This window comes from Rattus norvegicus, chromosome 2 (genome assembly GCF_036323735.1).
Source record: "Rattus norvegicus strain BN/NHsdMcwi chromosome 2, GRCr8, whole genome shotgun sequence".
In the NCBI taxonomy this organism is placed as follows: Eukaryota; Metazoa; Chordata; class Mammalia; order Rodentia; family Muridae; genus Rattus; species Rattus norvegicus.
In genome coordinates this window covers 553,245-568,487 of record NC_086020.1, presented here as the reverse complement: position 1 = coordinate 568,487, position 15,243 = coordinate 553,245, and the positions used below count along the sequence as shown (strand labels likewise).

The 15,243-nt window shown below is 40.0% G+C and overlaps 1 protein-coding gene and 2 pseudogenes across 2 annotated transcripts in view; 2 read left to right on the top strand and 1 right to left on the bottom strand.

Moving 5' to 3' along the window:
- Positions 1-15,243, top strand: part of LOC134485541 (polyubiquitin-B-like) — a 583,854-nt pseudogene that overhangs the window by 286,194 nt on the left and 282,417 nt on the right.
- LOC134485540 (uncharacterized) overlaps positions 1-15,243 on the top strand; it is a 56,367-nt gene that overhangs the window by 30,167 nt on the left and 10,957 nt on the right. Inside the window, exons 3-4 of one of the 2 annotated variants that reach the window (XM_063282654.1) lie at positions 9,832-11,986; positions 12,829-12,962. The gene's annotated coding sequence lies outside the window, so the exon portion shown is untranslated. Of the gene's footprint in view, positions 1-9,831; positions 12,963-15,243 lie in introns of both variants that reach the window. The other variant, XM_063282653.1, reaches the window with a different exon arrangement.
- Positions 3,289-9,840, bottom strand: LOC134485545 (ubiquitin-conjugating enzyme E2 variant 1-like; annotated as a pseudogene).

The window sequence follows — 15,243 nt, the reverse complement described above, 5'->3', positions numbered from 1 at the left end:
TGTTCCAGTTATTCTTTTGTCCAGGTCTTTCACACAGCCTAGGGTAGTCCTGGCTCCCCACATTAATAGGAACTTCATAGTATTCATAAGACTTTCCAGCTGGATGTGACTTTTGAATTTTCTTTCATAAGCAGGGAAGTGTTAGTTCACAGTCCTGTCTAACTGGCTGCTTTCCTCAAACCTGCCATCCCCTTTGTAACCACTGAATATAATTGATAAGCAACATATTCTGTGGCCTTGTAGTCTCTCTGTCCCTTGCATCTGATTCCCAGGCCCCAAAAACCTTTAATGATAACTCTGCTTCTACCTTTTTTCTTTCTGTGATTCATCTATTAGTCTAGATCACAAGGTATATATCTTACCCAAGAAAATCATATGATTAAGGATCACCAAAATCCTATAATTTCTTGGAAATTAAAAATCCTCACTCTCCTATCTTTGTCTTTAGTATCCCATCATGGTTATATGTGGCCATGATGCAATAAATCACTTCATACCCAAGGGCTTAAGCATGTTTTCCCTTCAGGACACTCGACACACAATATATGTGCTGCAGTAAAAATAAAAACAACAAAACAAAACAAAAAACCTGACAGAACTGGTTCCCAGTTATACCCTAGCTGTCTCACTCCCTTAATATTTCTGGTGCCATTGGAAATAGCAATAATTTATCTCAGTGGCTCCATGCTGCCCCATCTACTTTCTGACACACTATTCTTCCCAACACGGCACCCTGTCAGGCTGCTCCTCCCTCATCCACAGCCCTCTTGGTTGGGTTTCCACCAAGCCAGGTAAACACACCCCAATTCTTTGGTAGGCCCATGCATCTGGCCACCATACACTCTCTTAAACTCAATTAAGTTGCCTTATGAAAGAACACATCAAACAATATTTTCTGATGCAATTGATAATATATAATTTGCCAATCTAGATGGCACAAAATCCTGTACACACCCATCCCTTGAGAATAGTCATAACATCCTGTAATATGTACAGACAGGCATCTAAACATCTACTGCCATGTTCTCTGTGCTCTCACATTCTCACTCTGGCTTCCTCTGCTTCTCTAAAACTTTTCTCCCACCCATCCTTCCTTCTTATCCAATGACAGGCCTGGTTCTATCCTGTACCTCCCTTCACCTTAATAATGACATCAATCTACTCTTTTACCCTTTTGATTAAAAAAAAATGGAAAATTTTTTCTCAAATATAAGTTGAGCACAACTATTATCATTCTGTAATTTAAAAGTATAAGATGTACCTAACACCCAGCCCAACTTTTATCAGTTAAACAGAACATTTAGTTATATATTTTAGCTTTTAAAAGGCTTAAAATCTGTTATATCCTGGCTAGCTTATGTATTATCTGATAACTAGCTAATTAAATATGTATTCTCAAAGTTAAATAGTCTGAGTGGGTTATAAGATTATACTAAGTTTTCAACCCCGCCAGTAATCTGAGAATGACCCATATATCTGTAAATATAGGAAGCCTAGCATGGCTTCTAGAACTGAGACAGGTTATAGAGACAATTTTCTATTTGCACAGTCCCCTGTGAGCAACAAGTGAGAGCAAGTCTTCAGCCTTCTGGCCTAGGATCATCAGACAGACTTTTGAAACACTGAATTTTGAAGGGCTAATCATTCTGGCTTGGCAGAAATTTTCAGCCAACTTATTCTGCAATGTTTCCTTTTCTGGACAGTAATTAGTCTGTAGAAGAATTGGAGCAATTTTTGCATAGTGCCTGTCTGCGACAATAAATCACCTCACGTGGAGGTGGAGATTTTCAATTTCTTCTTTGAATATACCAAAGGGGAGCTGGTGGGAGTGGACATGTCTCAATAAAAGTTAAAGAACATTAAACGTCATATTTTGTGGTCTTCTGGTGTTTTTAAGAAACCATCTAACTATATAAGTAGTCTGGACTGTTGTCGATTAATTATCTTAATAAATTATCTTGAAAGCATTCTAACAATAAACTTAGAGACATGAATTTGCTATTTGGCCTTAAACTCACGTGCTTAATCATCTCAGCTTCATTTTTTTAATAGCAGAAAAGGACTGGGTATAAGCCATCTATGCTGAAATGTGTTGTATAGGCAAAATACATGTATATCAGAGTAACAATATTAATTTTAAATCAATGAGAAATTTATATTAAAGAAAATCTTAAAAATCTAAATTTGTATCAAATAAATTCTGTGCCAATGTAAAAGATCATAATTTTGGTTTAGTAATAAATATAAAAATAATTATGTACAGCTTGAAGAAACCATTGAAGAGTTTTTGCCCCAATTCCCTGGACTTTGGGGGACTAAAAGTAGTTATTCTGAGGTTGTTTTTCTGAGGAATTTAGAAATGCTTATAATTTAACAGGGAGGAATTAGCTCAAACTGATAATACAATGAATATAATATAATGTATATATAATATAATATAATATAATATAATGTATAATGAATATATTACATTCTCTTCCATGATCTCTTACGATGATCTCTTAAACAGTGAAGAAAATTTGTACATCTTTTAAACTCATCTATTATTTCTAGCTTTATGTATATAAGCTATTTACAATTTGTCTATAGAGATATTCTACCTTCTGTTAATTAAGTAATTTGTCCTTTCATACTTTTCTTTATTTTTTATATAAAGAAATATTCTTGTATGCACTCTACATTCTCTTTACCAAATCTCACCATATTTCCTATAATACATCTCCTGACACCATGTCTTCATCTGTTTACCTTTTAGATCTCACCAAAGAATCAGAATCTAGTGTCACTCATGAAGGGAATCTATTGAAGCGCAAGCAAATTACCAAGGCAATACCCCCCCCCAAAAAATGAATGATTCTTCATTCACCAGTAGCCATCAAATGCCAAAAGCCCCTCAATATGGCATTGGCAAGGATTGGTCACCCCATCTAAGCCCTGACTCTAGCTGGCTTGATCATGTGACAGGTGCTGTGGGTTCATGAGTGTGATAACCATGAGCTGTCCAGAGGACAGCTTTTCATTCTCTGTACCGAACAGCTATCACAAATTTCTTGATACAATAGAGATCAATTCAATGTTCATTGCAAGAAGGCAGGAACATACCCATCTAATTATGACGGAGATGTTATTAAAAATTTTAGTTTCTAAATGCCTTTTATTTATGTATAATTCCAGAAAATTTTATTTCTGTTTATGGTCTGAAACATCTTCCTTTCATTCATAACAAACACAATGATAGTTCTAACTTTTGAAATGACATTATAATATAATGTATATGTATCCAACTTTTCTAAATTTGTGTGCATGTGTAGCCCATTTTTAAGAGTATTAAGTTTTTTCTTAATGTTTTCTAGCTGTATTAATACGATCATAAGATTTTCTTTTTAAGTAAAATAACTTATGCATTATTTTACTAACATAAGTCTTAATTTTATATCTCAAATATTATTTTCTATTGCATACATAGATGAATTTTAGTTGTTAACATTTGGTTGATCAATTAGTTCCTTGTTTATTAAATTGTAAATTTATACTTTCGTGTTGAAACTAACTTTTGTAAAGTTTGCATACATAATTTTCATATTTATTCAGTTGATATCACGTGATTCATAAAATTTTTTCTCTTCAAATAACTACAGCATAGATTTTGATTAGTTTAATGAACAAAGACTATTAAATGCACCTGTAGAAATTATTGATTTGAATAACTCTAGATAATAATTTGATATTAAATACTGGGTTGGAGTGTGGGACTGCATTGTAACTATCTGAATTATGCTGTTTCAAGGTTATGTTAAATGACTTTTTTATAGATATGTACAGCATTAACATGACGTATATTCAAATCATTGTTCTTTGTCCTTCATTTTCTTTTTGACTTTTTTTAGTTTTTCATATTTAAATGCGGATTTAAATATTTGCTTCATGCATCTGTACATGTTTGCACAAATGAGTACAAGTACTTGCAAAATGTAGGAGAGGGTACCCAATTTCCAGAGCTCGATTGACAAGTAGTAATGACCCACCAAGTATAGATACTGGACACTGAACTTAGGTTCTCTACTAGAGACCAAGGAAAACCCATGAAGCTTTTCTATAGGTCCTGATTTTAATTTTTGTTAAGGGTTTAGTTCTGTGTGCCCTTCTTATTCACGAAAACAACTTTGTCAAATTTGATACAAACAATTTTGTGTAAATATTCATCTTTAATTAATTAGGATTCAAAAATTTAGACTGTATTTCCTATTGATTTTAGTAAGATCATATCATACTGATATATACTATCAGAAAATCCTGCATGAAGTCACCATGACTTAAAATAGGAATAGAGAAGGCTTAAAAAATTGTACTTCATTAATGGTTGACATGTCCATGATTCATCTCATTAAAGTAAGCTCATATGTGGGAAAAGATACTTCAAATCAATCAGTTGAGGATTTGCGTTATTCTTATACTATCAACTCAGCTCATTTATATTCTACCACTGTGAGCAAATTCCCTCCCCAGGTGACTGCCATGTGGTTATTATCACTGTCTTTTTGAAGTTTGCTGTACATATGGCTAGTTTGGAAAATTTGAAACTTAATGAGGCTTGAATGGACTAAGAAAGAATCACCAGTGTTTCATTTGCTCAGTCCTTTTTTTTTTTCCCTTTGCAACACATCGAATTGCCTTTATTTCAGTATGCATCCACATTTCAATATTTAGTGGTCCTGAATAGAGTGGGGAGCTTGTCAATGAGCCAGGAGCCAGGCCCACCTATCTGCAAAGGATCTGTGAACATGGTGACACAGAACTCCTCTGGGTCCCTGCCCAGGGTCTGAGGAGCAACACTGAAACCCGAGTTGGCAGAGTCAGAGCCTCCTGCTCCAGCTGTCAGACTCCACTCCAGACCCGATGGGTGATCAGGGTGACTGAGAGCCCTGTTCAAACCTCTTCAACTTGTAAAATCAATGCAATTATGGGAAAAGGAACCAACTCAGAACCATGTGCACCGAGGACTCTCCCCATGGACTTTCTCTAGGCATATATCCAAGGACCCTGAGCGGTGGCCTGTCTGAGTCGCCCTGTGACTGCTCTGTTCACCTCTAGACCTGAGCTCAAAGCACAAGAGCTGATGGTGTTGGCAGGGCCGCAGACCCAGCGCTCCCTTCCCAGGCTGGTGGCAGGTGAACAAGTGTGGTCCAGAGCTAGGGGAGGGAGGCCAGCTTTTTCAACCTCATCTGATGGCTTCTGGCCACAGCAAGTGTTGGGTGGTGATGGGCAACAAGGGACTTGAGGAGGGGAAAACAGCACCCCTTGATAAAGGTGGGGAGACTGGAAGCTCTGAATTCCTCACCCGCAGCCAATTTTAGGGGAGGGGAGGTTACAATCTAAGCTTTGACTAAGGGTGGGAGTGGAGGAGTGGGGACCATGGCTCGGATGGGGCAATCACTTAAGACTTAAGAAAGCATGGGTACACCCAGAGCACCCCAAGCCTAGTGGTGGTCAGTCCCACGGCTGCTACCTGAAACCTCCCCATCTTTTCTAAGGGCCACCACACAGCTGTGGCAGAGGGCGGGGCGGGCAAAGGCATACCCAGGCTAAGTGCCAGCAGCAGGTGATTGTGTGAGACGTGTCTGTCCACAGTTGCGTTAGCTGTGCCCACCGCTCCCAAAGGAAACCAATTTCAACACACCTTATTGATCCCATAAGTTCAACCAGGCAGACAGCGGTTATACTCAACAGATGATGTTACACAGCATTACTTAGGTATTGCAAATGGACAAGAAGTTAGTATCAGAGCTGTGTCTCAGGATGAAGTGTAAGTGGGGCTTCCTCTCCAGTACTTTGAGGTCTACAGATTGATCTAGAAAATTCACTACTGTGGAAAATGAAGACTTGGGTTGGATGGGGAAGGGAGGCCAGGGCCTTGGTGACTAATGGCTGTAACACTGTCCTTCTGGTGGCTGTGGCAGCTTCATGTTCTCTTTTGACATCATCAAGCGCCTCAGTTCCTGCAGGATGACTTTGATGCTGTGGGAATTCTGTCACTTTGCCAGCACTGCCATGGCTCGTGGATCCACCACTCCATTGGAACTGCTCACGCCGTTCATATTGACTCTTGTTACAAATCTCACAGACTGGGATGCTTCTGGATACTAGCATGGCCCACACTCTATCTTAAGGCTGCAAATTCAGTTTTCATAAATTGTTCGTGGAGGCCCAATCATCATGCTTGTCCATCTTGTGAGTGTCTTGTCCTCATCGTCCTCCAGACCCTAGCTAACTGTGCTGTCGCCCACTCCTTTCTGGCCTTCTTCCAGCTCTTCCAACAGTCGGAAATCTCGAAGGACTTTTACTCCCGAGCCTGGGGTGGCTGCCATCTTGCGTCGCTATCGCTTGAAGTCAGTCCTTCCTTTCTTCCTCTACCCCTAGGTCCCTAGGTCCCTAGGTCCCTCTCTCTCTCTCTCTCTCTCTCTCTCTCTCTCTCTCTCTCTCTCTCTCTCTCTCTCTCTCTCTCTCTCTTTTCCACAAGGTCTCATAAACCCCAGACTTGCCTGAAGCTCACTATATATCCCGTGATGACTTTGAATGTCTGATATTCATCAATAAATTATAGATACGAACAACCATGCCTGATCTTGTACAGTTTTGGAACTCATCCAAGGGTGTCTTATATACTGGCATGTAGCCTGACAAATGAGCAACTTACCAAATCTCTTCTTGTTTCTTCCTTGTTCGCTTCCTTCGTTCCTTCCTTCTTCCCTTCCTTTGTCCCTTCCTTCCACGCTTTCTTCCTTCCCTTCTTTTATTTTCCTTCTGTTCTTTCTGTTCATGCATTTTGTTTTCATTTTGATTTTGAAGTTAAAAGCTATTACTGAAGTTTTCACCTCTTGAAACCAGAAAGCATGAGCGGTAGAGCATTTAGACTTTCATATGTAGAAATCATTGTGTACCTATAGCAAAAACTATATACATTAAAGGTGACAGAAGCATTTTTGTCTCAAAGTACTGGCTCTGTTCTTCAATTATTGTTAGAAACTTTTATTATTATTAATAGTCCACATAATCTAATATGTATACTATGAACATCTGCATTTTGAAAAGGACAAAGTGGTATAAATTACATTTTCAATGCAGTAAGACAGAAACAAGCATTTTTCTAATATTCTCATTCTAGAGTTAATATTTTATCTATCATGCAAATGTATTTTAGAGAAATTCATTAAGGATTCTCCTCTTGTTTAATTGTAGGTGACATTATCAAAACTTCTGAGAAAAAGAATTCCAATGTGATTGTACTTAATATCTTAAAGTTGAAATTGGTACAAAAAACAACACTAGGATGAATTTTTTTATAACTTCTGATTTCTTTGAATAGGCATGAGATTAGACATGGTTTGTGTCATTCTTAGAAGTTCTTACAAGAAAGTAACAGGAGAATTCTTTTGGAGCTTCCATAATTCGTGTCATTATTTGAAGAAGATGCTTATCAGTTTTATCTGAGGTTACTGTCTAGGTGAGGTGTTTCCAGGATGTTTTCATCTTATTACAAGAAGTCACAGAGAGCAAGGTGACAAAGAAACTTTATTCAAAAGCAAAGTGAGAAACACTGGTATTCAGTGTAGCTTTAATTTGTGGACCTCTCGAGAAGGAGGAATTGTTTACTCAGAGTTCAGTGTCGATATTTCTGTTTTGATTGGCTTTTTTTTGATTAGGCAAGCCTTAATTAACTGTGAACATCAGTTTCCAAGATGCATTTGATTTAATCAAATGCATATTCATTATCACTAGGTATATGACATTAAACAGGATGTTTCCCTTGAAAGTTGTTCCAGAGGATTCAATATGACTTACTGAGTATATATTCTAAACTGTCTCAGGCCAGTTGAAACAGATTTCTTTCTCCAGTATGTGGATATGCTCTTGAATACTTTTGAATGGGAGTTGATCATGAAAGAGAAGTTTATAAACAATTTATGTGCAGGGAGTCTTAGTCCATTGTTTGATACATATACAGCTTCATGCAGGTGAGATGAGGTGAGCAACTTCATTGTTAGGTAAACTTCTGGAAGGTAGATTTTTATGCAGCCTAAGTCAAGTGAAGACCCAGGTTGAAGTGCTTTTCCCATACCTATATGCCTCATTCAAGGAATTTTAGTGCTTTTGCTTGTATCATTACTTAGGCTACAGTACAGCTCACTGTTTCTTTGATGTTTGCTCAGACTCAGCTCAGTCAGTGACTGCATCTCAGTAGCTGCTGGACTTATTTGGCTCTTGTTCTTTGTCTTCCAATTTAATGGTGACTTCTTCAAGGATCAATTTGGTCACTCTATGAATATTAATATAACTAGTCATAAGCCCTTATCAAATCTTATCCAAGTCTGCTATGCTTACATAAAATGGAATTGTCACTCCAGAGGCTTGCTGAGCTTCAATATGAACTTCTAACTTCATGATGAGTAAATAACCTTCATCAATTGCTTATAAGAAATTCATTTAAATTTTGACAATTAAGTTGGGCCAGCAAGAGGGTAAAAGGACTTGCAGAACAAGGTTAACACCCTCACTTTAAACATAGGAATCCATAGATAATGACCCATTACAGAAATTGGCCATCTGGCCTATAAACATGCTGTGGAATCAGAAGACCTACGTGAACACACACACATGCAACACACACACACACACACACACACACACACACACACACCCCAAAAATAATAAACTAAGGTTTTTTTAAATTTTCTAATATTAATATGTCATGCCCTTTCTTTATTCTGACAACTGATTTATTTTACATATGTGGATTCATGGTTCACAAAATAGTATTCATGATCAATGGCAATTATAAAGGTCAAGTGGACATTTTCATGAGTTCAAGGTTATAACTTTTTAATTTAATATTCCTCAGTACATGACCACCAAGAATTAGTGTGTGTGATATGGTGTGTGTGTGTGTGTGTGTGTGTGTGTGTGTGTGTCTGTCTGTCTGTCTGTCTGTCTATGTATTTCATGCCTATGTGTTCAAGCAGAAGACAGAGAAAGTAAATAGTATCCTCTTCTATAACTTTCTACACAATTTTCTCAATTCAAAGCCTTTCACTTATACTGATGCTATCTTGCTGTGCACAAGCTCCAGAAATGCTTTCCCTGTCATCATAGCACTGGGGTTATAGCTGTATACAACCATGACTGTTTTAAAGTGTGGGCACAGAAATTTGAATTCTCTTCTTTCTGCAGCAAATTCTTTCCCACACTAGGTTATCTCTTATCATCACTTCTGAGTAATTCTGAAGACTGCTGTTTTCACTCTCTGCAAACTTGGTAAATTATATTTACAGTCAGGATTTGGAATTTCTAAGGTCTATAATAAAACCTACCCAATGTCGATTAAGAGCTTTTAGAATGTGGCCATTGCTATTTACTTTTCATAATTTCAAATGTCTCCTTCTAAACAGAAATCAATGTGTTTTGATAATCATAATCTAGAATGTTTCCAACTGATTTAAAATGTTACTTCAAATTGTTAATTCATTTCTTTTTTTTGTATCATGATATGATTTGGGCTTCTGGAAATAGTAAGTTCAAGCAGAAATAAAAGTTTAGGCACACTGTATCTACACAGCTAAGGCTTAAGCAGCCAACAAGCATTTCTCTAACTGACATGTTTACAAAGGTGTCCTGTGAAAAAATAAACTAAAAAGTCAGAAATTTTGCTAGTTCAACACTCTGGGTACAAGTAGTTGAAATGACTGATCTTCTCTGTCAGACTGAGGATTTCCTCCCGATGCACTGCAGTATCAGCAATCAATGTTGTCTCTTTTCTCTTGATCCATCTAATTACAGATACCTGGTCTAACTGAAGCGGTGATTTGAAATATTGCTGAATTCACTGGCCATTTCAGTATAGAAAGAACTGGAAATGATATCTAAAAGGAGAAGACCAAACTGAGCAAAGCATACTCTAGCTAATGCTGCAAGGTAACATGGTGATCAACATAGTTGGTTCCTGACAGACCAGTGTTTCATCTGTGGATGTCTAAAAGATATAACACTGTGAAAATCTACATATTTTTAGAGATGTAACATTCCTCCTCTGTTCACTGTGAGGATAAAATTAAATTGATCATGCAATAGTCTTAGTGGGAACTATGTCAAACTAATAACCATACATGATAGCAATTGTTATTTGGACTCTCTTCTTGATGCTGTTCTTTCACAGCAAGTCTGTTATCAATTAGTATTCAAAATATAACTGAAAAGAATGCCTCTACTGAAAACAGTTGCTTATCTAAAACCTAATAGAATACATATTCTATGAAACTCCACATGACTTTTCCTCTTCTTCTCCTTCTTCCTCTTCCTCTTCCTCTTCCTTATCCTATTCCTCCTCCTCCTCCTCTTCTTCCTCTTCTTCCTCTTCTTCCTCTTCTTCCTCTTCCTCTAACTCTTCCTCTTCCTCTTCTTCCTCTACCTCTTCCTCCTCCTCCTCCTCCTCTTCTTCCTCTTCTTCCTCTTCTTCCTCTTCTTCCTCTTCTTCCTCTTCCTCTAACTCTTCCTCTTCCTCTTCTTCCTCTACCTCTTCCTCTTCCTCCTCCTCCTCCTCCTCCTCCTCCTCCTCCTCCTCCTCTTCTTCTTCTTCTTCTTCTTCTTCTTCTTTTTCTTCTCCTCCTCCTCCTTCTTCTTCATTCTTCCTCCTCCTCCGCCTCCCTCCTCCCCTCCTCCTCTTCTTGCTCTCTCTCTCTCTCTCTCTCTCTGTCTCTCTGTCTCTGTCTCTCTCTCTCTCTCTCTCTCTCTCTCTCTCTCACACACACACACACACACACACACACACACACACACACACACACTTGCCCTTTCTTAGAAGATCTAGGGTAAGGCAAGCCTCAAATTCCTTATGTATGATAAAATCTTATCCTGAGTCCTGGGATGAACTGCTCAAGTCATTATATCTGGTTAAGTTATAGAAGAATGTATATCAGTGCCTTGTACATGCTAGGGATGCATTGTTCTGAAGTTTATCTCCAGCCCCCATCCACTTCCTAAAGCACAACATTTTCTAGCTTTAAATTGTTGAGGCAGCATCTCATGAACATTATGTTGGTTTTAATTTTACTGTGTAATTGAAAATGACCTTGAATTTCTGTTCTTTGCGTCCCTACTTCTCGAATACTGGAAGTACAGCTGTGTGCTGCCACACTGAGTTTTTTCTTTCTTCCTTGCCAGAAAAATAATAGTGAACAATTCATCTAATGTACAAGACATGTGGAGGAGGAGCTGTGACTCAAGATATTTGAGACACACACACACACACACACACACACACACACACACACACATTAATATCACAGCTCTGTCTATATGTTCAATTTTCACAGGTAAAGACACACTGTATGCCATGAACAAAATCCCCATGCAAATTAATTTTAGCTAACAAACCAGTCAAGCATTTTGCTCCTTCCCTTTATAATTTGTTTGGCATGCTAATCACTATACCACACCTCCTTGACAACTGTTTTGTCTTGCAAATTCACAGATGGACACTCAGTGTAGTGGCAGTTGACCAGGAGAGATTTTGCTAAAGTGTGTGTTGTTTTGTTATATCCAGGTTCCTTTAATTAAAATTTCAGACCTATGATATATCCTTATGGAAAGCTGCACTTTGTTTACACTGAAAATACTATCTTTTAGAAATATTAAGGGTTGATGCTGAAAAGATGGTTTAGTCAACAAAGGGCTTGCCACACTACATCAAGACCTGAGTTTGAGCACCAGAAACCATGTGCTGCAGCTTGATTTCTATTACTAGGATAAAACATCATAACCAATTACAACTTAATACAGAAACACTTTGTCTTAAGATTAGATCATCATAAGGGAAAGTGAAGGCAGAAACTTGAAGATAGAAACCAAAGCTGCCACGAAGAAACACTGTTTAATTGTTTGTTATCCATGGCATTCTCAGCCTGCTATCTTCTACAACCAAAGACAAACTGCCAAGGTGAGGCCCCACAATATTCCTAACTCCAATACTCCATCTTTACAAGGAAAAGGCCTAGGAACCAGTCTTTTGGGAACATTTTTGTCAGAAGCCATAGTAGGGGGTATGCTTCAGATTATAATCTGCAACAGTTTTGCTTTATAGGCGAAGCCCAAGAGAATTCATTTTAGGAAAGATTCCTGATATTAATATATGTTTCTTGTTATTATTAAACATATATAGCAATCATTAGGTACTAGCCCACCCCTTTTGAGCAGATAGCTGCAGATCTATGAAGATGTACTTTCTTGCAGTGATGCTATATAGACAAATAGATGACTTCTTAATTCTTAAGGATGATCCTACAAGAATTACTGAAATATCAGTGATTATTAAGCTCTCTTAATAGTAGTACTGCTAGTAGATCCCTTTCTGATAGTCAAAACTGCAATGAGAATTCTGTCAGTCTCCCATGTATCACCAAGTAATTGATTCTTAGACAGTAACCATACTTTCTATTACTCAGAACACATTCCAAGAGATTGTTAAAACAATTAACTAAGGTCATGTAAAGGGAACTTGTGGAGGGCCGTCATCACATTCTCCATTGTAAGATGGCGCCGATATCCGGCAGGATGCATCTAATAAAAGGGCAATACACAAGCGCCTGGTAAATTCCTCACTCAGGGGGACACGTATGCTGTGGTACGTCATCTGGCACATCTGGCAGCGACCAGACAGAGAGTGACACGTCCTAGGCGAGGATAGTTTCCTATATAAGGGATGGTCTTTCCCTCACTCGGGGTCTCCGTATTGTAAGCTTGTGCTCTCACTCTCAAGATGCATTAAAGCTATTTCTTCAGAAGGATCCTTTGTGTCCTGCGTCATTCTTGCTGGCGAGACGTAGTGTGGGACATTTGGTGCCAGAAACCCGGGAAAAAGACCTCATCAGCACCTCCGGAGACCCCTTTGTGACAAGGAGGATTCAGAACTGCAGGTAAAAAAAAATACGTTCAGAGAGGCATGTCTTTCTTGGATTTTGGTCTGGGGTTGTCGCCGCCTTGGGAAGGATTTATTGAGGCTATGGTATTTGTTCTCGGAGCCACCTTACTCTTTCTTATTATTATATACTGTTTTCACCGTTTCTGCTGCTAAAAGGACAGCAGCTGGAGGCACGTCTCAGTCTCTCGTAAACAAGTGAGCTTCGCGCAGCTCCCCTTTACTGTTGGGGAGCAGGGACGCGATAGCACCGCCCGGGAAGTGCGCGTAAGACTCCCGTATATAAGAGAGTGGCGTGTCTGTTTCTACTCATGCCTTGTCAGACGGACGTAGATAAGCCGCTGGGCGTTCTTGGTCCCTCATGGGATCCTTACAGTCTGTGATCACGGCTCTGGAAACGGTGCTAAAGCAGAGGGACATTAAAATTGGAGGAAGAACACTTAAAAACTTTGTGAAAGAAGTGGACAGGGTGGCTCCGTGGTTTGCCTGCTCAGGCTCGTTTACAATTGCCTCATGGGACAAACTTGGAAGGGACCTAGACAGAAAATTGGCGGAGAAAGATCTGCGTCTAGGAACTAAAGCCATATGAAAACTAGTCAAAAATTGCTTAACAGATGAAGTGTGCAAGGCAGCAGTTGTAGGAGGGCAGACCACACTCGAGGTACTTTGAGACAGTATGTCAGAAACTGAACGTAGTGAGAGATTAGGCGCGCGCAAGAAAAAGGACATCCTGAGAAAGAAAAAGAGCCCTCCCATTAAGTCCGCGGATAAGGGAGTGTTAAAGCTTTCAGATTCCGGCACTTCCCTCTCTACACAGCAACCGGGAGGGGGAGCCAGCATATACCCTGTGAAAGAGCTAGAAGCGCTGAACCTCGACAGTTCTGATAGCTCTGAGAATGGAATCTTAGATTCAGAGGAGGAGGCCGAGTTAGATGAGGAAGCAGCTAGATATTAGGAAGAGAAATATCACCCCGAGGAACGAAAGAAAGGTAATAAAAAGCTTCTGCCGCGGCAGTCGCCAACCGCACCCCCTCTGTACGAGACGCGCTCTTGCGCATTCTCTTTAGTCCCCGATAGGGTGAGAATGAAGCTGCGGATGACGTTCCCAGTCTTTGAAACGCAGGAGGGTTAGCGGGTTCATACCCCAGTCGAATATAATCAGATAAAAGAGCTGGCGGAGTCTGTCAGAAAGTATGGAGTTACAGTCAATTTCACCCTAACCATTCTTGAAAGGTTGGCCCTAAATTATTTGACACCTGCCGATTGGCAGATGATTGCAAAAGCGACCCTTGTGAACATGGGCCATTATATGGAATGGAAGGCCCTTTGGTATGAGGCGGCTCAAACACAGGCCAGAGCTAATGCCACGGCGTTAACGCCTGAGCAGCGAGAATGGACGTTTGAACTCTTGACAGGACAGGGTCGGTTCGCAGCGGACCAAGCTAATTACCATTGGGGCGCTTATATTCAAGTCTCCAGCTCGGCCATTAAGGCCTGGAAGACACTCACTAGGAAAGGCGGGGCCGATAATCAACTTACTCGTATCATCCAGGGACCTCAGGAACCGTTCTCAGACTTCGTAGCCAGAATGACAGAGACTGCAGGACGAATATTTGGTGATGCGGAGCAAGCAGCACCGCTCATAGAACAGCTCGTTTACGAGCAAGCCACCCAGGAATGCCGGGCAGCTATAGCACCCAGAAAAAACAAAGGATTACAGGACTGGCTCAGAGTCTGCAGAGAACTCGGCGGGCCTCTTACTAACGCAGGCTTGGCGGCCGCCATTCTCCAGTCCCGGCAACGCCCCCTTAAAGGGACAGATACAAGATCATGTTTTCAATGTGGAAAAATGGGCCATTTAAAAAGAGACTGTAGGATAACCAAGGGAGACAGGAGGCCTGCAACTATCTGTGTCCGATGTGGCAAGGGCTACCATAGGCCTGACCAGTGCCGCTCAGTGAGGGATATTAAGGGAAAACTACTCCCTCCTTTGGAAGCTCAGCCTAATGGGATGTCAAAAAACGGATCGTTGGGCCCCCGGTCCCAGGGCCCTCAAAGATATGGGAACCGCTTTCAGAAAGCCATGACCCTGACAGAGGAGACTCCCCAAGAGGTGACACAAAATTGGACCTGTGTGCCGCCTCCGACTTCTTTCTAATGCCCCAGATGGGCATTCAGCCAATTCCTGCTCAGACTGTGGGGCCTTTGTCCCCAGGAACCATAGGCCTTGTCCTTGGGAGAGGGTCTCTCGCCCTACAAGGACTGATAGTCCATCCAGG